Raw genomic sequence first — 24936 nt, 5'->3', positions numbered from 1 at the left:
CTTTGCTGGTTATTCATCTGTTCAAGTTTTCTATTTCTTCCTGTCCCATTTTTGGTATTTCATATCTTTTTTAAGGAACTTATCATTTCTTCCAGGTTGTCCAATTGTTAGCATATAGTTTTTCATAATATTCTCCTATAAGTGTGTTTCTCTGGTGTTGGTTGTTATTTCCCCTCTCGCATTTGTGATTATTTTTATTTGGTCCATTCTCTTTTCTTTTTGATAAATCTGATTAAAAGTTCATCAATTTTATTAATTTTTTGAAGAAATAACCTTTGTTTTCATTGATCTGTTCTGTTGGGGTTTTTTGTTTGTTTGTATGTATGTTTGTTTCTCTATCATCCATTTCTTTTTTTTTAAGATTTTTTTTTTATTTGACAGACAGAGATCACAAGTAGGCAGAGAGACAGGCAGAGAGAGAATGAGAGAGAGAGGGAAGCAGACTCCCTGCTGAGCAGAGAGCCCAGTGCGGGACTGGATCCCAGGACCCTGAGATCATGACCCAAGCTGAAGGCAGAGGCTTAACCCACTGAAACACCCAGGCACCCTCTATTACTCATTTCTGCTCTATTCTTTATTATTTCCCTCCTACTGCTGGCTTAAGGCTTCATTTGTTGTTCTTTTTCTAACTCCTTAAGGTGTAAGGTTAGGTATTTTATCTGAGATTTTTCCTGCTTCTTGAGATTGATCTTTCTATACACTTCTCTTTTAGGATCACTTTTGCTGCTTCCCACTGGTTTGGGACGATTCTATATTACTATTCATTTATTTCCATATTTTTTTAATTTCTTATTTTATTTCCTGGTTGACCCATTCATTGTTTAGTAGCATATTATTTAAGCTCCATATATTTGTGGTCTTTCCAGATTTTGTTTTTGTTCTTGTTTTTCTGCTTGACTTCTTGTTTCATAGCATTTTGGTCAGAAAAGACGTATGGTGTGATTTCAATCTTCTTATATTTGTTGAGACCTGTTTTGTGGTCTAATGTGTGATCTATTCTGGAGAATGTTCCATGTGACCTTGCGAGGAATGTGTGTACCCTGCTGTTTTAGGGTGGAATATTCTGAATATATTTAAGTCCACCTGTTCGAGTTTGTCATTCCAAGGTATTGTTTCCTTACTGATTTTCTGTTTAGAATATCTGTCCATCGACGTAAGTGGGGTTTTAAAATCCCCTCCTGTCATTATATCATTATCAATCAGTCTCTATATGTATATTATTAATTCAGATTTTTTTAAAGAGAGAGAACATGCTTGAATGGTGGGCAAGGGCAGAGGGAGAAGGAGAGAATCTTAGGCAAGCTCAACACTCAGTGTGGAGCCTAAAGTGGGGCTCGATTTCACAACCCTGAGATCATGACCTGAGCTGAAATTGAATGTCAGACACTTAACCAACTGAACAACCCAGGCACCCCTGTTTGTTATTAATTGTTTCATATATGTGGTTGCACTGTTAGGTGCATAAATAGTTACAGTTGTTACATCCTATTATTGGATTTTACCCTCTGTTACTACATAGTGCCCTTCTTTGTTTCTTGTTATAGTCTTTTTGTTGTTGTTGTTGTTGTTGTCTTTGTTTTAAATTCTAGTTTGTCCACAAGTATTATTGCTCGGGCTTTATTTTGACATTTATTTGCAAGATAAATGTGTCTTTAGGTCTAAAATGAGTTTCTTTTAGGCAACATATAGACTGTTTTTAAAAAAAAAATCTATTATGACACCTCATGTCTTTTTATTGGAGTATTTAGTCCACTGATATTCAAAGTAACTATTGATAGATAAGCATTTATTGCCACTTTCTTACTTGTTTTATCATTCTTTCTGGAGATTTTTTTCTTATCTTTTCTTGTCTTTGTCATTTTTGGTCTCTTCTTTGCACTTAAAGAATCCACACTAATATTTCTTGCAGGGTTGGTCAACTGGTCATGAATTCCTTTAGTTTTTGTTTTCCTGGGATACTCTTCAATTCTCTTTCTATTCTAAATGACAGCCTTGCTAGATAAAATATTCTTACTGCAAATGCTTCCCATTCAGCCATTTGTCATCTAATGCCACTCCCTTCTGGCTTGTCAAGTTTGTGTTGGGACATCTTCAGCTGCCCTTAATGGTTTCCTCTATAAATTAGGGACTTCTTTTGTTTTCTACTTTTAAGATTTTTTTCCTTATAATTATATTTTGGAAATTGAATCACAAAGTATCTTGGTGTTGGCCGGCTTTTGTCATTTTTGATGGGAGTTCTTTATGTCTCGTGGGTCTCAATATGTGTTTCCTTCTGCAGATTAAGTTTTCAGCTATTATTTCTTCAAATAAATTTTCTGCCCCCTTTTCTCTCTCTTCTTTTTTTGGTATTTCTATAAAATAAACGTTACTATGCTTGATGTAGTCACTGAGTTCCCTAAATTTATTCCTGTGTTGCATAATTCTTTGTTCTCTCTTTGTTCAGCTTAATTACTTTCCCTTACTTTGTCTTCAAGGTTATTAATTCCTCTCCTTTTCCCAATCAGCTATTCATTGCATCAAGCCTGTTTCTAACCTCATACATTGCATTCTTCATATCTGAAATCTTTTCAATTATTTTATCTCTGCGGTGAGGGTCTCACTGATGTCTTCTGTTCTGTTCTGAAGCTCATTGAGTATCCTCATGATTGCTACTTTAAATTCTCCATCAGACATCTTCCATATACCTCTTTTGCTTAGATCTCTGGCAATGGCCTTGTCTTATTCTTTCATTTGGGATAAATTCCTACATCTTCACATTTTGTCTAAGTTTCTGCCTTCTTTGTGTTAGAAAGGCCAGTTTTGAGATGCCTGGGTGGCTCTGTTTCAGCTCAGGTCATGATCTCAGGGTCCTGAGATTAAGCCCTGCATTGGGCTTCCTGGTCACAGGGAGCTTGCTTCTCCTCTCCTCCCTGCTCATGCTTTCTCTCTCTTTCTCTTTCCTTCTCTCAAATAAATAAAAAAAAAAATCTTAAAAAAAGAAAGAAAGATAGGAAGGAAGAAAGAAAGACCAGTTATGTCTTCTCTTCCTGAAAGTAATGGCCTTATGAAGACAAGGTCATGTAGTGCCCGTGCCCTGGTGCTTGAGGGTGTGTCACCAACATTTGCTGTATGCATGCTGCTGGTTGTTGTTGTTGTTTTGTTTGTTTGTTTTTTAGCTGTTCTGTCCTTCAGGCCACTCATCTGCAGAAGCTCTCCTTGCCTGTTGTGGCAGTATTTCATATTTGGCCTTAATGTGGTGAGTTTTAACTAGGTGTGCTCTGGTCTACTTGTGAAATGAGACCTGTCCAGAACTGAGGCCCTGTAGAACTCTCTGGTCTGGAGAAGTGGTATGTGCAGGAGGTTGTGCTAGTCTTCTGGGTGAGGGACCTGTCAGCTCTTTGTTCCCAGTAAGGTGTCTTTATGTATGCAGCCTCTCAGTGACATGCTCTGGGAAGAGTGAATAATCCCTCAAATTTGTGCCCCAGGTACTCTTCAGATTGCTCTTTCCACCCTCTCTGCCTCTCTGTTCTTTGCCTGCCTTCTCTCCAGGAGTACTGCAGTGCCCTCAAGGCTCTGACCTGCAGGCATCAGTCAAACCTCCTGACCTTTAATACTCCAGAATTTAAGCAAGGCTGGCTGCCAGAACTCATGGAAGTCAGCCTCTCTCATTTTCCAAGCCAATGTCTTCGGCAAACATTTGTGCACATTCCCCTGTGTGCTTATCTCTCTCTCACCCTTCTCTGTGACCATGGTTCCCTCCCTCTGCAGCACTTACAATCCATTTCTCCTCTAAACCATATCTCCATTCTTCCTAACTTCTTCTATGTGGTCTCTTCTCTCCCTTTAGTTGTAGAGTTTATTCTGTCAGGCTTTATATCTATTTCTAAGGGATTAATATGATTGATAGTTATCTAATTTTGTTCCTAGGATGAGGCAAACCTAGGTCCTCCTACTCTGCTAGCATTTTCTTCTCTTCCTCCCTCATTTCTTCTTTAAAATGGGTTGATTAAACCAAATAACTTTTATAGGCAATTTAATTGTAATATTATATCATTTTACTTCTGGGTTTTAAATAGCCTTAGTATTCCATGTCATATTTATGTGTGGATGTATATATAATTTTTGTATAATATACAGTTATTTTATAAATAATGAAACATCATTTAGAGTTGACAAGAGCATGGGAATCTGGAGCCAATCAGCCAGAGGGGAGGTGGCTAGGAAGATGATTAAAATAGATAAAGGGGATTAAGAGGTACAAAATTCAAGTTATAAAATAAATAAGTCATGGAAATAAAAAAAGAGCATAAATAATATAGTCAATAATATTGTAATAACTAACATTGTATAGTGACAGTGACTACAGTTATCATTGAGCATTGAGCAATGCATAGAATTACTGAATCAATATTTTATACATCTGAAACTAACATAGCATTGCATGTTCATTACACTTCAATTAAAAAAAAATTCAGACTCTGCCACTGACTAGCTGTGTGACTTTGGGCAAGTTACTTACACATTTCCACGGCTCAATTGCCTCATCTATAAAAAGAGGTAATACTGCCTCCCTCTATGAGTAATCAGTTAATATTTCTAAGCTTCTATAATAAGTGCTATATAAATATTCTTAAAAAGGAATAAATTCTGGGGTACCCAGGTGGCTCAGTTGCTTAAGTGTCCAACTCTTGATTTCAGCTCAGGTCATAATATCAGGGTCCTGAGGTCAAGCCTCATGTCAGGCTCCACACTCAGTGGGAAGTCTGCTTGAGATTCTTTCCCTCCCTCTTGGCCCCTACCCCCACTCATGTTCTTTCTTTTTTTCTCAAATAAATAAATCTTTAAAAATGAATAAATTCTTAACATTTTAAACAGTGCGAAATAACTGTATGCATATCTAACTGTTGTGGCCAAAGACTGAATGCTGGCTAATGTCTCCAGGAGGAAATCATAATAAGAAATTACATATTTTCCTCATGCATCTTTTTTTATTAGTAAAAATTTCTATTGTTGTTCTTTGTTTTGTTTTGTTTATTTATTTATTTATTTATTTTGGCTTGTAGTAATAGTTAAGTATTTCTCTTTCTCAAGCCTGAGGTTATATCATGATTAGGGACTTCTATGGCTATTAATAAATAAAAATGCTATTGAATTTCCTTAGTTAACTTGACTTTTATACCACAACAGGAACTAAGGTTCAACCAGCTCTTTCATTTGTTAATACCTCCAACAGAGGTATAGTACTATACTGAGGCAAAAGATAATTATTTTTTTAAAGATAATTATTTTTTACAAAGGAAGCATGCCATGTAGGCTACCCCACTTATTATTAATCACTAATTTATGAGTGCTGCAAATATAATGTGCTTCAGACAGGCATCTATTTTTTTTTTTTATTCTTGTCTCACCGAGCTCTCATCCTGATTAAATCAGGGGAAAAGTCTCAAGTGGTCTTGAACAGAGGTTCTTTCTTTTTTATGAGAAAGTGCAACTATAAAGAAAAGATAGAATTATTTCAATTTTGTTTCCAGATATCCATAAATCCATATACTAAATACTTATGTTAAACATGCACATATTCACATACAAGGAATATGAGCACTCTAAGGAGCTTTTTTAGTTTTTAAATCCGTGAATTCCTGGGTAGGGTTATAAGTGAATGTGACCACGTTTAGAGCCTTTTTTTTTTTCTCCATGTTAAAGTGATCTGTGCAGTCCTTTTGCTCTTGATTTTTTTGAAGTATAATTAGCATGCAGTGTTATATTAGTTTTAGGTGTGCAATATAATGATGCAATAACTCTATACATTACTTACTGCTCGTTATGATAAATGTTCTCTTAATCTCCTTTATCTATTTCACCCATCCCCCATCCACCTCCCCTCTTGCAAACACCAGTTTGTTCTCTATATTCAAGAATCTGTTTGTTGCTACTGATGTTTGTCTTTTTATTTTTTTTTTTTAACTTTCTTTAGAAGGAGAGAGAGAGAGTGGTAGCGGGGGCAGAAAGAGAATCTTAAGAAGGCTCCACACCTAGGATGGAGCCCAATGCAGGGCTTAATCTCAAGACCCTGAGATCATTACCTGACCTGAAATCAAGAGTCAGATGCTTAACTGACTGAGCTTCCCAGGTTCCCCTGTTTCTTTTGTTTTTTAAATTCCACATGTGAGTGAAATCACATCATATCTGTCTTTCTCTGACTGACTGAGTTTGCTTATTATAACACTTTCTAGGTCCATCCATGTTGTTGCAAATAACAAGATCTCATTCTTTTTATGGCTGAGTAACATTCCGTTGTGTGTATATATGTGTGTATATACCACTTGTTTATCCATTCATCTATCAACTGACTCTTGGGTTGCTTCCATAATTTGCCTGTTGTTAATCAAACTATTTGGATTATACCAAAATAAACAGCTTTTCCACAGCAAAGGAAACCATCAACAAAATAAAAAGACCACCTAGAATAAGATGTATGCAAATAATGTATCCAATATTCCATTAATATCCAAAATATATTTAAAAATGCATACAACTCAACAGCAAACACTCACAAATAATCTTATTAAAAAATGAACAGAGGACCTGAATAGACATTTTTCCAAAGAAGACATAAATGACCAACAGACACATAAAAAGATGCTCAATGTTACTAATCATCAAGGAAATGCAAATCAAAGCTACAATGAGATATTGCTGCTGATTTTTTTTTTAATGAGCTTAAGTGTTAAACAAGTTCTCTTACAATAGATATCTAGGCTGGTGCTTCAATAATACCTTTTTTCTAAGAATAGACTTCTAGAAAAAGAAGCCAAAAGAAACATAAAAAACACTACCTTCTCTCCAAAATCTGCATTTTCCAAATATGCTTTTAACCTAAGATTCAATGACTTTTAAGCTTACCAATCAATAAATAGACACTTGCCTATTATTCATGTGATTCACTTACAACTAGTCTATTATTTCTTCTCAGTAAATGGCATCCCCTTCTTCAATGCACATATATTACTCTCTACTATATGTCTAGAGTAGAGAATATGTGCTGAGTGATATTTATGTGTTTGCATTTTCTTAATATAGTCAGGGTCAGTATGATTCATTTTTCTTTTTGCCTCATTTCCAATATGATTCAACAAGATAATACTTAAAAGAATATCACATTCTACCAAATACTCCAGAAACACTAGCTTTTCATGTTCTATAAGATTACATTCATTGACTGCAAGAACCTGGTCATTATCTGGGAATCTATCAATGGACCAGCAGAGGTAGGAGAGGTGACTTGTGAGAGCTCTCAGTCCACTCTTCACAGAGTGAAAAAGCACTCTTTTAGGGATAATGCCGAAATGGAATTAAGACTATTTGAGTACCTACTGTTTCTCCAATGGTAGTGGAATTCCTTAGTCATAGCATTAGGGTCTTCTCAAGAAGCCATGGGGAATCTGACTGGTTTAATTCATTTATACCTGAAAAAAATAGAAAAGCAGTGGTCAAGTACAGCATTAAGAAGATCCTCATAGAGTGCTGGGATACTTCAGCAGATGGATGCTGAAACTAAAACTGGATTACCATGTGCAAAAATAGTCTGGAGAAAGTTATACTTAGCTGGTGGTGGTAGCAAAGTCGAGTGGGAATCCCTTTATCATCTGACATCTTTTTTTTTTTTAACTTGGTAGCCTTTGGAAATGGTGAGAGATGATAGGAATTTCAGTGGCAGGGTTCACATGTCACTTCTTTGTCACAAGGAGCTCTTAACTAGCTGGAAAAAGTCCATGGCTTCTAGTCAAACACAACCCATTTGGAGGATAGGAGTTGACTTGTTCTCAGGTGGGGATTCTTGTCCTGAGCTCTCATAACCACAGCTGCTTCACTGATTAATGAATACACATGGAGGGAAATCCAAATGGCCACTGGCTATCAGCACAGCTGATGCTGAGGTAGATTAACTTCTACCCCCCCCCCAAAATCTGCCTTGCAGGTACCCTTGAAATGTTTGTAGATGCTTTCTCATGTGGGGTAGTTTAGGTGCACCAAAAACCGTACTCCACTCCTTTCTGCTCCATATTGCACAATGATCTCTTGCCTGGACTTGCCACCCTACCTGAAATATCCATTACAGATTCAGCCCTTTAATGTACTTTGTCTCCAAGAATTTCCTTTTTTTAATGGCTTGTTTTTTTTTTTTTTTTTTTGAGAAAATGAGGGGGAGAAAAAAAGAGAGAGAGGGAGAGAATCTGAGTGTAGAAGGGAGGAACAGAGGGAGAGAGAGAATCTTAAGGAATCTCCACACCCAGCATGGAGGCTGATGTGGAACTCAGTCTTACAACTCTGAGATCATGACCTGAGCCAAAATCAAGAGTCAGATGCTTAACTGACTGAGCCACCCAGGTGCCCCTCAAAGAGTTTCTTAATAAATGAAAATACTACAAAGAAGATTTTCAAATTATCCCATTTACTGTAGTCAATCAGATATGCCAGTTTTCACTTTGGAGAGTGGACAGGATGAAATATACAAAAAAAGATTCATTTTACTTTGTAGAAGAAGGTAGGTAAAGGAACATAGATGGGAACAATCTTAGGTGGTGCAATATATTAGGATTACCAGAGAAGCCAGATTATATTCTAAGTGTTGGCAGAAAATGCTGTGTAAGCGAGGAGTAGTCAGGAAAGAAAGAAGGCAGACAACCAACATAATAGCTTCCACATAAACAAATTTGTGTGAGACTAGTCCTTTTAAGAATCTTTTCTCATCTAGACCGCCAGCTCCTTGGGGAGGGGGCTTGTTTCAAAGATACTAGAGTTTGAATACCAGCTTCAGTTGGGGGATCTTGAACAACTTGTTTCTGTTCTTCCTGCCCTGCTTCAGTTTCTTCCTCTCATACAATGAGTACAATAATGTATACTCCTGGAGCATTGTTGTTAAGATTACATAAGATATCCTAAGTAAAAGCCAGTAAGACAGTGCTTAGCATGTAAGAGATGTTTAATATGTGTCATTTGTCTTTTTCTTCTGGCTTCCAACATTAATTAAATAAGATGTTTGGTACACAGGGACTTCTCAATAAGTGCTTTAAAAAGACTTGAAGGAAAAATTAGTGGTGAGAATAAAATAGACTAGAGTAACCAAAAGGCATTCTCAGAGGCCCCAGAATCCACAGTAATCTATTACAGGGAAAGGGTAAGAAAGAAAACCCAGACAGAAAATTACAAACCAACAAAGTTATGATGCCTACTGGTACTTTATTGTGTGTAAAGGCATAGCCAGAACTACCAAAGTACCATCTGAGTGGGACAAATATGTGAGGACAAACTAGAGCAATAGTTCATAAGGACAGAATTCAGTGACTGAGTGGAGTCATGGATTAATCATAAACACCATTAGACAAATCCAGCTGGAGAAAAACAGATTTTATTGAAATGGTGAATATTCTCAAGCACTTTTTTCAAGTATTTTTTAAATTATATTTCACAGACAAAAGTCATGTAAGATATCAAAAAAGGGGTTTTAGTTTCAACTGTTTCTTTTAGAAAAACCATATACCCACAAAACTATTGTGTTATTTGCTGGCTTTTTCAACTCCCAAGACAGGCCACATAAGGTGAGAGAAACAGAGTATAAGGGTAAAACCACAGGTCAGAGAACTAGGACACCTGGATTCTAGTCTTCACTTTATCACTATTTGGTGATATGACTTTGGGAAAATCACTTCTGTTTCTGGGCCTCAATTTTTCATCTGTAAAATGCAATAGCTGGACTTTTTATTCCTAAGGTTCTTTTGAGTTCTGAGAGTTGAAGTCTACTACAAAATTTGATTTGCTTATCCTGGGAAAATGGTGTAGTAGGTGAATTCTAAGTTTGCCTTGTCCCATAGATACACTTAGATGCAGCCACACCAGTGCAGCTAACCCAGGAAACAAGCCAAAGACTGGCAGAATAGATTCTCCACAGTTAATCCTAGTGATGAGAATATATCAAAAATAATAGTAGGGGCAGAGCTGTGGCTGTGAACCAAACTTCTGCCCAGACTAACCACAAATGGAAGACAGAGAAGAAGGAAAGAAAATGGGAAAGAAAAGGAATAAACCCCATGCCAGGCACCCCAGACATAAGGGACATGCACTGGGAAGATAACTCCTCATAACATTTGGCTTTGAAAACCAGTGGGGCTTAACTTTGCACCATTACAATAAGCAAGAATAACTCTGGGTGCTTTAAAAATCAGCATTTTTTTCAAAGATTTTGTTTATTTATTTGACAGAGAGGAAGATTACAAGTAGGCAGAGTGAGGGGGATGGGGAAGCAGGCTCCCTGCTGAGCAGAGAGCCCAATGTGGGGCTCGATCCCAGGACCCTGAGATCATGTCTGAGCCGAAGGCAGAAGCACCCCCCCAAAATCAGTATTTTTAGCTGTGGGAGAGCCAGAAAGGAAACTGAGCTTCAGCCATTAAAAAGATTGAGTAATAACCCCTGCAAGACACATCATAGAAGCAGCAGCTTGAAAAAGTGCCTGGAATATAACGGAAGGAAATCTATTTACTAATCTGAGAACATGTGTTGGAAGAACAAGGTTCTTTAAAAGACTTCAGGAACAAAAGAGCTGGTGGGCACAATTTACCTCCCCATACCCAATGTAGATATCCAGACACACCATGAAACCAACTTGAACATTCTTCACCTAGCTTAGTAACATTGAAGGCCCTGTCCCTGTGTTCTCCTGCATAGTTGCCCATCCAATCCAATCCACTCATCAGTAGTCCCTCCAAAGTGATCCCTGTTCCGGTAAGAGGAAAAGATAACCACATATATCAGCTCAACTGCAGTCCCAACAGTGGGCTGTGGGTAGATCCCTGATCTGACTGCTGGCCTCCCCTGTCAATAAAAACCTCACCAGACACAGCACAAGGAGAAAGCCTTGTAGTTTGGGGCCACTGCAACCCCAAGAGATAAAGTGAAGGCAGACATCTGAGTTTGACTACACATTCCATCCATCAAGGAAATCCTCTCAGGGAACAATGTAGGGAGAGCAACCTGCAGTTTGGTGCAACAGCAGCCCCAACAAAAGGACTGAGGGTAGGCATCAGGTCTGACACAACTACAAGAACAAGGTAGTCCTAGACTGGCCCCTTAATGGTACAGGGACCAAAACCTGTCCACAACAGGCAAAGGGGGACATTGCAACTGACTAGACTGAAGGCAAACATGGCTCAGCCACAACATCAGGGTGCATGGAACACACATAGAAGATAGCCTTGAAGTGCCTGGCCTGAGTAACCAAGGTACATTGCTCTACAAGGCATTGCAGGATCTGTTCTTCATAACACCACAACTTTCAAGATAAGGAACATAACTGACCTTCTTAATACACAGAAACAAACACAGCAAGTTAGACAAAATGATGAGGCAGAGGAATATGTCCCAAATGGAAGAACAGGAATAAAATAACAGCAAAGATGCTAAATGGAATGGAGATAAGTAATAACCCTGATAAAGAATTCAAAATAATGGCGACAAGATACTTCCTGGACTTGAGAAAAGAACGGAGGATCCCTTCAATTAAGAGAAAATACTTTAAAAGAACCAGAGATGAAAAACTCAATAAATGAAATAAAAAATACACTAGAGAGAATATATAGTAGATTAGAGGAAACAGAAAAGTAGATCAGTGAGTTTGAAGACAAAATAATAGAAACAAACCAAGAAAATTGGCAAAAAGAAAAAAAAAAGAACAGTGAAAAATTAGAATAAGTTAAGGGAACTCAGCAACATCATCAATAGTAGTAATGTTGGCATTATAGGTATTCCAGAAAGAAAAAAAAGAGAGAAAAGGGGACAGAAAATTTATTTGAAGAATAATGGCTGAAGTAATCACTAATCTGGGGAAGGAAACAGATATCCAGATTCAAAAATCACAGAAAGCTACCAACAAACGGAAGCCAAGGACGTTTGTACCAAGACACATAATAATTAAAATGGCAAAATGTAGTGATAGAGAATTTTAAAGGGAGCAAGAGGAAAAAAAGAAGAAAAAAAAAAGCAGTTACATAACAGGGAATCCCATAAGGTTATCAGCTGATAATTCAGCAGAAACTTTGTAGGACAGAGGAGAGTGGTATGACATATTAAAAGTGCTAAAAGGGAGAAAAAAAAAAACAAAAAACAAAAAAAATGCCACAGCCAAAAATACTCTATCCAACAAGGCTTTATTCTGAAAAGAAGGCAAGACAGTTTCCAAGACAAACAAAAGTTTGAGTTCATCACCACTAAAATAGCTTAAAAAACATTCAAAGGAGTTATTTGAGTGGAAAGGAAAGACCACAATCAGGGGTATGAAAATTATGGAAGAAAAAAATTTACAAGTACATGAAAACATAATAAAAATGGTAGATTGATCACTTATAAAGCCAGCGTGGAGGCTAAATCTTAAAAGCAGTAAAATCAATTATAACCACAAAAATCAGGCAAGTAATTCACAAAATAAAAGGATGTATGACATGACATCTTATATATAAAATGTGGATGGTGGAGTCAAAATTCAGTGCTTTTATAATGAATTCAAACTTCAGTTATCATCAACTTAATATAGACTGTTATATGCATGGGATGTTATATATAAACCTAATGGTAACCACAAATCAAAAACCTGTAACAGATTTGAAAAAAAGTTTGGGGTGGGGGAGAAAGGAATCCAAGCGTATCATTAAATAAAGCCATCAAACTACAAGGGAAAAGAAAAAGGGGAAAAAAGCAACAGAGAAAAAATATAAAAACAAATATAAAATAATAAAAAATGTCAGTAAGTACATGCTTGTCAATAATTATTTTGATTGTAAATGCACTAAATGGTCCAATCGAAGACACAGGTAGAGAGAATGTATAAAACAGTAAAACCCATCTATATGCTTCATACAAGAGGCTCATGTCAGATCTAAAGACATATACAGATTGAAAGTGAAAAGATGTAAAAACATTTATCATGCAAATAGAAGCTAAAAGAAAGTGTGGTAGCACTCATTATATCAAACAGAATAGACTTTAAAGATATTTATTTATTTATTATTTATTTATTCATTTTAGAGAGGGAGAGAGCATGCATGAACAGAGGGAGGGGCAGAAGGAAAAAGAGAATCTTAAGCAGATTTCATCCTGGTCACAGAGTTTGATGCAGGACTTGATCCCATGACCCTGAGATCATGACGTGGGGCAAAATCAAGAGATGAAAACTTAGCGAACTGAGCCACTAGGGGTCCCCAAACAAAATAGAATTTAAAACAAAGATTGTAAAAAGAGACAAGAAGGATATTATAATCATGAAGGCAATGAAGAAGAAAATATATCAATTGTAGATATTTATGGACTCAACATGGGAGCACTCAAAGACATAAAGCAAGTAATAACAGAATGAAGGAAAAACTCCATAATAACGCAATAATAGTAGGGGACATTAATACTTCACTTCCATCAATGGATAGATCATCCAGACAGAATACCAATAAGGACACTGGCTTTGAATGACACATTGGAACAGATGAACTTAACATACATTCATACCATTTCATTAAAAAACAACTGAATGCACATCCTTTTCAAGTGCATATGGAACATTTTTCAGAATAGATCACATGTTGGGACATAAAACAAATCTCAATAAATTTTAAAAATGTTGAAATCATATCATGTTTCTTTTTCAACCACAATGGTATGAAACTAGAAATCAATGACAAAAAAGTCTGAAAATAACAAATACATGGAAGCACAATAACATGTTAATAAGCAATTAATGGGTCAATGAAGAAATTAAGAAGGAAATCAAAAACATAGGCGGAGAGAAATGAAAATAAAAGCACAATGGTCCAAAATCTTTGGGATGCAGGGAAATATGTTGTAAGAAAGAGTATAACAATACAGGCCTACCTCAAGAATCAAAAAAAAAAAAACACAAAAAACAAACAAAAAACAAAACTCAAAAACAACCTAACCTTATACCTACATATTCTAAATAAATAACAAAATAAAGCCCAAAACCAGTAGAGGAAGGGAATAATAATAATTAGATTAGAAATAAATGAAATAGAAACTAAAATAACAATATAACAGATCAATAAAACCAGGAGCTGTTTCTTTGAAAAGATTGACAAAATTGATAAACTTTAACCAGACACACTAAATAAATAAATAAGCAAATCACTAAATAAACAAATAAATAAAATAAGAAATGAAGAAGAAATAACAACTGACACCACAGAAATAAAAATAATTATAAGAATATAACAAAACATTATATGCCAATGAATTGTAAAACCTAGAAGAAATGGATAAATTCCTAAAAACATGTTACTTTCCAAAACAGAATCAGGAAGCAATCAAAGAAAATGAATAGACAGATTACTAGCAATAAATTGAGTAAATAATCATAAACCCACAACAAACAAAAGTCCAGAAACAGATGTCTTCACAGGTGAATTCCACCAAACACTTAAACAGTTAATACCTATTCTTCTCAAACTTTTCCAAAAAAACAGAAGAGAAAGGAAGGCTTCAAAATGCATTCTATAAGGCCAGAATTACCCTAATAACAAAAACAGATAAAGACATTAAAAAAAGAGAACTATAGACCTCTAATGAACATAGATGCAAAAATCACCAATATAGTATTATCAAACCAAGTCCAATAATACCTTAAAAATCAGTCTCCATGATCAAATGGTATTTATTTTGGGGATACAAATGTATTTTAATATTCTCAAATAAGAGAAAGGAGATAAAAACAACATGATCATCTCAACACATGCAGAAAAACTTTTGGCAAAGTACAACACCCATCATGCTAAAAATTCTCAACAAAGAAGGCTTAGAGGGAAAATACCTCAACATAATGATGGTCATATATGAAAAGCCACAGTTAACATTATCCTTAATGGGGAAAAACTGAGAGATTTTCCCCTGAGATCAGGAAGAAGACAAAAGTATCCATTCTCATCACTGTTATTCAGCATAATACTGGAAGCCCTACCCAGAGTAATCAGACAATAAATAATAAATAAAAGGCATCCAAAGTGGTAAGGAGGAAGTAAACTATCTGCTATTTGCAGATGACATGACACTCTTTATAGAAAACCCTAAAGATACCACCAACAAACTACTGGAACTAATGCATGAATTCAGTAAAGTTGCAGGAAAGAAAATATACAGAAATATGTTGGATTTCTATACACTAATAATAGAGTAGCAGAAAAAGAAATTAAGAAAACAATCCCATTTACAATTACATCAAAAACAATAAAATACCTAGGAATAAACTTAACCAAAAAGGTGAAAGACCTATACTCTGAAAACTATAAAATATTGCAATTACCATATGGTTTTACTCATATGTGGGACATAAGGAATACAATCGAGGAATGCAGGGGAAGGGAGGGAAAACTGAATGGGAAGAAATCAGAGAAGGAGACAAACTGAGAGATTCTGGACTCTGGAAAACAAACCGAGTGTTACAGAAAAGAGGGGAGTGGAGGGAGGGGATGACTGAGTGATGGGTATTAAGGATAGCACGTATTGGATGCGCACTGGGTGTTTTATGCAACTAGTAAATCATTGAACACTACAACAAAAATTTATGATGTACTATATGTTGGCTAACTCAAGATAATGAAAACAGATTTTTAATTAAATTAAGGGGTGCCTTGGTGGCTCGGTGGGTTAAGCCTCTGCCTTTTGCTCAAGTCATGATCTCAGGGTCCTGGGATCGAGCCCCACATCAGGCTCTTTGTTCAACAGGGAGCCTGCTTCCCCCTCTCTTAATCTGACTGCCTCTCTGCCTACTTGTGATCTCTCTCTATCAAATAAATAAATAAAATCTTTTAAAAAATTAAAATTAAATAAAAAAACCTAAAAAACATTGATGAAAGAAACTGAAGATGACACAAAGAAATGGAAATACATTTCATGCTCATAGATTGGGAGAGCCACTATAGTTAAAATTCCCATACTACCCAAAGAAATCTATACATTTAATGAAATCCCTATTTTAAAAAAAAAGTATTTTTCACAGAACTAGAACAAACAATACTAAAATTGGTATGCAACCACAAAAGACCTTAAATACCCAAAGCAATCTCAAGAAAGAAGAACAAAACTGTAGGCATCACAATCCCAGATTTTAAGGTATACAACAGAACTGTAGTAATGAAAACAATATGGTATTGGGATAAAAGCAGATACAGAGAGTAGTGTAGCAAAACAGACAGCCCATAAATAAACCCATACATTATGGTCAATTAAGTTATGACAAAGGAGGCAAGAATGTACATTGGTAAAAAGTCTCTTCAACAAATGGTGTTGAGAAAACTGGACAGCTGTATGTAAAAGAAAAATGAATGTGGACCACTTATTTACACCATATACAAAAATAAACTCAAAATGGATTAAAGAACTAAATGTAAGACCTAAAACCATAACATTCCTTGAAGGAAATACAGACAGTAATTTCTTTGACATGGGCCACAGAAACATTTTTCTAGATACATTTCATCTGGCATGTGAAACAAAAATAAAATTAAATTATTGGGACTACACCAAAATAAAAGATTTTTACATAGTGAAAGAAACCGTAAACAAAACAAAATGGCAACCTACTGAATGGGAAAAGTTATTTGCAAATGCTGTAAACAATAAGGGGTTATATCCAAAATATATAAATAATTTATACAATTCAACACCAAAAAAAAAAATCTGATTAAAAAATGGGCAGAGGACCTAAATGGACATTTTCCCTAAAAGGACATACAGATGGACAACAGACACATGGAAAGATGCTCAACATCACTAATAATCAGGGAAATACGAATCAAAATCACAATGAGGTATCACCTCACACATGTCAGAATGGCTGAACTCAAAAGTACAATCAATAACAAGTGTTGCTAAGGATGTAGAGAAAAATGAACACTTGTGCACTGTTGGTGGGACTTCAAGTTGGTATAGCCAGTGTTGAAGTTCCTCAAAAAATCAAAAATATAATTACTATAGCACCCAGTAATTCCTCTACTGGGTATTTGCCCAAAGAAAATGAAAACACTAATTCTTAAAGATGTATGTTTCTCTATGTTTATTGCATCATTATTTATAATAATCAAGATACAGAAGCAACCCAAGTCCATCCTCAGATTAATGGATAAGGAATTGGTATAGAGTGGGACATTACTCATCCATTAAAAAAAAAAAATTGATCTTGCCATTTGCAACAGCACTAATGGACCTAGAGGGTATAATGCTAAGTGAAATAAGTCAGACAGAGAAAAAGAATGTCTCTATTTTTAAACTCAAAATAAGTGAAATTTGATATGTGGATTTAAGCTAGTGTACTCATGATGAAGAACTAGAAGGTATTATCCAGGACCTTCACAGAGACCATGAAGGCACTTTCCTAGTAGTCTTCTTTTAAACCATTGATGGGAACCATCACAGACACAAGCTAAAAGGAGGGTGGTACCATGGAAGGAGAGCAGGGGAGGGATTTTAAACAAGATCCACCCTTCAAATCTTATACAAACTTGCTTATCAGCTCACATATTGAGTAAATAATTCAACAAGTTCAGTTAGCAAAAAGCTATTGAATACCTGGAATGGTATGCTGGTTTTTTTTTTCCTTTTGTCTGTATGTTCTTTTCATTGATAAGCCCAATGATGACATAGGTAGTAATTCAATGAACTTTTTTTTTCATTTTTTTGTAATTTAAATTCAATTAGCCAACATATAGCACATCATTAGTTTCAGATGTAGAGTTCAATAATTTATCAGTTACATATAACACCCAGGGCTCATCATATCATGTGCCCTCCTTAATGCCTATCACCCAGTTACCCCATACCCCCATCCTCCTCCTCTCCAGAAACCCTTAGTTTGTCTCTCATGGTTTTTCTCCCTCTGTGATTGCTTCTCATTCAGTTTCTGCCCCCTAACCGTATGATCTTCTGTGCTATTTCTTATATTCCATCAATGAGACTAATTATAATCTGTAATCGATGATAGAAATTATTGAACATTTTAAATAAATATTGGGTTATTTTTATCTTCAGCAATAATCTATTAATCTCTATTAATGCTGTAGTCTTAAGAAACAAGGTAACTGAGGCCTAGAGAAAGTGAGGTATTCATTCTTTAAAAAAAAAGATTTATTAATTTATTTGAGAGAGAAAGAGAGCATGAGTTGGGGTAAGAGGGAAAGGGAAGGAGAAACACAAGCAGACTCTGGGCTGAGTTGCAGAGCCTGACTTGGGGCTTAAGCTCACAACCATGATCTCAGGATCATGACCAGAGCTGAAACCAAGAGTTGGACATTTAACTGACTGTGCCACACAGGGGCCCATGGTATTCATTCTTAGTTATATAGCAACTTAATGGTAGAGCCAGGATTAGAATCTAAGTTTTAATTCAAAAGCCTTGAGTTCCTTTATCCACACTATACTTCCAACTGTACATTCTCTAATAGGTGAACAGATATTTCTCTTTCTATATAGTCAGGCATTTGCATGTGAGCTTTGCTTATGTTATTAAAGGCAGTCAATTTTTAAATCAACACATGTACAGATCACTGAAATACATGTCCTTTATTTTGCTTTCTGCAATGGCATGCTAACCACCAGGCCTCCTTCACTAAGACTTTGTATTCAGCTTAGCTTACTGTAGACTTGAAATTAGCTTTATTCATTAACTAAAAGCAACACAGAATACTTGCTATGTGTTTTTGCTATGTGTATAAAAACATAACACTTATTCCTGCCTTTTTTCCACCTCTCTTTCTATCCCCACCCCACACACAGAAATACAGACATACAGATATCTATTTTCACTGGCATGCAATTCTGGAAGAAAGTAACTAAAATAGGACAAATGTTCTTTTTCTTGGCCAGCCCTTTTCCTACTCCTACAGTTTGTTAAATGATCAGTCTAACAAAAAAGAATTAAGTGATGAGATGAACAAAAACTTGTTGTAAATCAAGTTATTGTGCTAGATGCCACTGGAGAGAAAAAGGAGAAATGGCCTCTCTCCTTGAAAACTTATAGACTGGCAGCAGTGGCACAATACACATAACAAGAGAGAAATGAGTGAAATCAATTGCTAAATTGAATAAGCCAAATATTAATTTAGTAATTCAATTTATATTATTTAGCAATTCAATTTATATTATATTATTATATAATATATAATATTATATTATATATATTATATATGTAATATATCTATTATATCTATAATATTATATTAAATATATATATATGACCATTAATATTTGGCTTATTCAATTTAGCAATTCAATTTAGCAATATATATATTATATAATATTATATTAATAGCTCTATAGAAGGCTGACCATATATTTAACATACAAACCCACCATGGTTCTTAATGTGCTTGGAGCATTCCATATGGCCTTTCTCAAAGCAGAGATTTCACTAATTCATGAATCTCATACTTTTCTCCCATTTTTTCAACTTAAGCCTTATAAAAATTCTGCTCCTCATAAGCATTTTAAGGTGAAAGCTGGACAAAGCATAATGGCCCCATGTGCTGAAGGAAATAGGCAGATGTAACTTAACTTTCCCAGTACAGTTTGAATCCAAAATTTGCACATGGCATTTTGCAAATTCTACAGGATAATTCTGAACAAAGTAATGTGAAGTATGTATTTGGTACCTGCATGGTGAATAATACCTCTGAGAGAGAGGTGCCCTCAATCACACTATTTGCACAAATACAGAAACTGAAAAATGGAGAAGTTTACCTCCTTGTTCAGGTTTATGCCCCTAGCTAGCTCCCAAAAAGCACAATTTGAAGCTCAAGCTTCTGATTAGTGCCTGCTGAAAATATGATTTAGATCAGAGTTCAGAGATTCATCTCCCAAGACCCTTCTTATACTTCCTCTTGGATAAGAAAGCATAAAAATAGAGGCCAGTGTGCAGAGAGCAGGAGGACATGGAGAATAACCAACATTATCAGGAGACAGACTATCCTAAACCTTGTACCTGTTTGTTTCCCAGAGTTCTGTAGCTGATTAGGTCAGATGGTTACAACGCTAAGGTCCTAAAGTTAAGTATGTGTGTTAAATTCCATTATCTTTCTCTGTAATATAGCAATATATTCTATTCTGAACCTGTGACAAGAATCCTGTAACTCCAAATCCTTGCTCCAAAGGGGGAAAAATGATTCACAAATATAAGTAGAGATCTACTTTCTCTTCTCTTTTAATTCAACTTTTCATTTAAATTTTAGTTAGGTAATATATATGGTAAAATTGGATTCAGGTTTACAATTTAGTAAATCATCTATGATTTACTAAATTGTATAACAAATTGTTTAACAATTTCTTTTTTTTCCTTCCCTTATATTCATTTGTTTTGTTTCTTAAATTTCACATATGAGTGAAATCATATGGTATTTGTCTTTCTCTGGTATTTAACTTCTTTCACTTAGCATAATACACTCTAGCTCCATCCATGTCATTGCAAATAGCAAGAATTCATTCTCTTTAATAGCTAAGTAATATTCCTGTGTGTGTGTGTGTGTGTGTGTGCGCGTGTGCGCGCGCGCGTGTGTGTGTGTGTGTGTGTGTGTAGGACTTATTTATCCATTCATCAATGAATATTTGGGCTCTTCCACTAATTTGGATATTGTTGATAATGCTGCTATAAACATTGGGGTGCATGTGCCCCTTCAAATCTGTATCTTTGTGTCCTTTGAATAAATATCTAGCAGTGTAATTGCTGTGTCATTGGGTAACTTTTTTTTTTAAGATTTTATTTATTTATGAGAGAGAGAGAGAGCGAGCACAGGCAGACAGAATGGCAGGCAGAGGCAGAGGGAGAAGCAGACTCCCTGCAGAGCAAGGAGCCCGATGTGGGACTCGATCCCAGGATGCTGGGATCATGACCTGAGCCGAAGGCAGCTGCTTAACCAACTGAGCCACCCAGGCGTCCCATTGGGTAACTTTTTGAGGAACCTCCATAAAGTTTTCCAGAGTGACTGCAGAGTTTGCATTCCCACCAACAATGCAAGAGGTTTCCACTTTTCCACACCTGTTTTTTTCCTGTGTTGTTAATTTTGATTTTAGCCATTCTGACAGGTATATCTCATTGTGGTTTTCATTTGTATTTCCCTGATGATGAGTGATGCTGAGCATCTTTTCATGTGTCTATTAGCCATCTGGATGTCTTTGGCAAAATGTTTATGTCTTCTGCCCATTTCTTAACTGGTTTACTTATTTTGGGGTTTTGAGTTTGGTAAATTCTTTATAGATTTTGGATACTAGCCCTTTATCAAATATGTCATTTGCAAATGTCTTCTTGAATTCCATAGGTTACATTTTTTTAAAAGATTTTATTTATTTATTTGACAGATAGAGGTCACAAGTAGGCAGAGAGGCAGGCAGAGAGAGAGGAGGAAGCAGGCTCTCCGCTGAGCAGGGACCCCGATATGGGGCTCGATCCCAGGACCCTGGGATCATTACATGAGCCGAAGGCAAAGGCTTTAACCCACTGAGCCACCCAGGCACCCCTGTAGGTTACATTTTAATTTTGCTGATTGTTTCCTTTGTTCTTCAAAAGCTTTTTATCCTGACAAATTCCCAGTAGTTCATTTTTACTTTTGTTTCCCTTGCCTCTGGAGAGGTATCTAGTAATAAGTTGCTACAGCTGAGATGAAAGAGGTTGCTGCCTGTGTTTTCTTCTAGGATTTTGATGGTTTCCTGTCTCATGTTTAGGTCTTTCATACATTTTGAATTTACTTTTCTGCATTGTATTAAAAAAAATGGCCCACTTTCATTCTGTGTGTTGTTGCCCAGTTTTCCCAACACTATTTGTTGAAGAGACTGTATTTTTTTCCATTGGATATTAATTCCTGCTTTGTTGAAGATTAGTTGACCATAGAGTTGTGGGTCCAGTACTGGATTTTTGATTTTGTTCCATTGATCTATGTGTCTGTGTTTGTTCCAGTACCATACTGTCTTGATAATTACAGTTATGTAATATAGCTTGAAGTCCATAATTGTGATGTCTCCACCTTTGCTTTTGCTTCTCAAGATTGCTTTGTCTATTTGGGGTCTTTTGTGGTTCTACAGAAATTTTTGGATTGTTTGTTCTAATTCTGTGACAAATGCTGGTGGCATTTTGATAGGGATTGCATTAAATGTGTAGATTGCATGGAAGTTAAAGAACATCTTACTAAAGAATGAAGGGTAAACCAGGAAATCAAAGAATAAATTTAAAAAAATACATGTATGCAAATGAAAATGAAAACATGACAGTCCAGAACTTCCAGAATGCAGCAAAAGTGGTCATAAGAGGGAAGTATATAGCAATACAGACCTACTTCAAGAAGTAATAAAAGCCTCAAAGGCACAATCTAACCTTATACCTAAAGGAGATAGAAAAAGAATAGCAAATAAAGCCTAAAGCCAGCAGAATAAGGGGAATAATAAAGATTAGTGCCAAAATTAATGATATAGAAACAAACAAACAAAATAAAAAACAGTAGAAAGATCAATGAAATAAAAACTATTCTATGAAAAAATTAATAAAATTGATAAAACCCTAGCCAGACTTATCAAAAAGAAAAGAGAAAGGACCCAAGTAAATACAGCTACAAATGAAAGAAGAGAGTTCACAACCGACACCACAGAAATACAATCATAAGACAATACTATGAAAAATTACATGCCAACAAAATGGTCAATCTGGAGGAAATGGATAAATTCCTAGAAATGTACAAACTTCCAAACTTAAATGGGAAGAAATAGAAAACTTGAACAGACACATGACCAGCAAAAAAATTTAATCAGTAATCAAAAATCTGCCAAAAAAACAAAGTCCAGGGCCAGATGGCTTCCCAGGGGAATTCAACTAGACATTTAAAGAAGGGTTAATACTTATTTTTCTCAAACTGTTCCAAAAAATAGAAATGAAAGGAAAACTTCCAAACTCCTTCCACAAGGCCAGATTTATCTTGATTATAAAACCAGACAAAGACCCCACTAAAAAGAACTCTAGGCCAATATCTCTGATGAACATGGATGCAAAAATTCTCAATAAGATACTAGCAAATTGAATCCAACAGTAAATTAAAATAATTATTCACCACAATCAAATGGAATTTATTCCTGGACTCCAGGGGTGGTTCAATATCTGCAAATAAAATGACGTGACATATCACATTAATAAAATAATGGATAAGAACAATATTATCCTCTTAATAGATGCAGTAAAAACATTTGACAAAATACAGCATCTGTTCTTGATAAAAACCCTAAACAAAATAGGGATAGAGGGAACATAACTCAATATCATAAAGCCCATATATGAAAAAAAAAACACGCTAATATCATCCTCAATGGGGAAAACTGAGAGCGTTTCCTCTACTGTTGGGAACAAAACAGGGATGTTCACTCTTACATTGTTATTTAAAATAGTACTGGAGGTCCTAGCCTCCACAATCAGACAATAAAAAGAAATAAAACACATCCAAATTAGCAAGGAAGAAGTCAAACTTTCACTGTTCACAGATGGCATGATACTGTAGAAAACCTGAAAGACGCCATCAAAAAATTACTGGAACTGATACACAAATTCAGTAGTCACAGGATATAAAATCAATGGGCACAGGCACCTGGGTGACTCGGTTGGATAACTGTCTGCCTTTGGCTCAGGTCATGATCAAACCCCAGACAGGGTTCCCTGCTCAGTGGGGAGTCTCCTTCTCTGGCTCCCTCTCCCTCTGCCCTCCCCCATACATTCATGCTCTTTCCCTATCTCTCTCTCAAATAAATAAACAAATAAAAATAAAAATAAAAATAAAGATCAACATACAGAAATCTGTTGCATTTCTATACACCAATAATGAACCAGCAGAAAGAGAAATCAAAGAATTGATCCCATTTACAATGGGACCAAAAACCATAAGTGACTAACCAGTGAAGTGAATGATCAATGCTCTGAAAACTATAGAACATCTATGAAAGAAATTTAAAAGGATGCAAAAAATGGAAAAAAACATTTCATGCTCATGGATTGGAAAGACAAATTTTATTAATATGTCTATACTACCTAAACCAATCTACCCTCTCTTCTGATGGTTGGTGTGTAGCTTCAATTTTCTGTGTGAAGGATCAAATGGTTTTCCTTCTAGTTTAGATGCCCTATAACTAATATAGAGTGAAGTTGGAAAACAACAAATTAGCATACACATAAATAAATCCATTCTTCTGTACATATTTTAGAGATTATCTATGCATAATTTTCTTCTGAACCTTTTCCTTGTGTAGATTTTAACTTGCATCTAAAATCACACATTCTGTCCCACTCTCTGATATAGCCTTATATCTGGAATTCAGAACCTTTGGTCTAAACTTAGCATAACATAGATTAGTATAACATAAGAAAAAAAAACATTTTGTTAAAGCTCTAATGAGATTTTTTTTTTGCATCTCAGCAGCTTAACGTGAATGGCAGTGGTGACTTTCGGTTTAAAGCAAATTGTGTTATGAAGTCATACGTTTTTCTAAATTCCTTTTGTACAGATTTAATATGTTCCACTTTATCCTCCCCACCCAAGTAAATAAGCTCCCTAAGGGTATAGGCTATATCTTATATGACTCCTATTATTACTCATACTATACTTGAAAAATAGTAAACACCATAAACATTGGTCAAAGAGAAAGTATTTCATCTATGTTTTCTATGATCCCCATTTTTAAATCTGTTATTCCTCATTTTATCCGTTTTAATCTTCCTCCCTATTTCTTAGTTCACCTAACCTAAATCTAATAAAAGGACAACCTATTTTGAAATTAGTGCATTTTATTTCTATTATGAATTCTCTTGATTCTCAAAATAGCGAAATAGAACTGTATCATCTTCACACAGTACAGCTTAGTGGAAAGAGCTTTGGCAACAAATAGAATTGTGTT

The 24936-nt window shown here is 35.6% G+C and overlaps 1 protein-coding gene across 8 annotated transcripts in view; it reads right to left on the bottom strand.

Annotated features, from left to right (window-relative positions):
* GPR174 (G protein-coupled receptor 174) overlaps positions 1 to 24936 on the bottom strand; it is a 68884-nt gene that overhangs the window by 35745 nt on the left and 8203 nt on the right. For 4 of the 8 annotated variants that reach the window (XM_032840620.1, XM_032840621.1, XM_032840622.1 and 1 more), the window contains one exon: positions 7350 to 7445. The gene's annotated coding sequence lies outside the window, so the exon portion shown is untranslated. Of the gene's footprint in view, positions 1 to 5297; positions 5471 to 6731; positions 6778 to 7349; positions 7446 to 24936 lie in introns of those variants that run through there. The other 4 variants (XR_004380650.1, XM_032840618.1, XR_004380652.1 and 1 more) reach the window with 3 other exon arrangements.

This window comes from Lontra canadensis, unplaced genomic scaffold, assembly GCF_010015895.1.
Source record: "Lontra canadensis isolate GAN:19392208 unplaced genomic scaffold, GSC_riverotter_1.0 scaffold114, whole genome shotgun sequence".
Lineage (NCBI taxonomy): Eukaryota > Metazoa > Chordata > Mammalia > Carnivora > Mustelidae > Lontra > Lontra canadensis.
The sequence above is the reverse complement of the archived record's forward strand: the minus strand, read 5'-3'. Positions and strand labels throughout refer to the sequence as shown.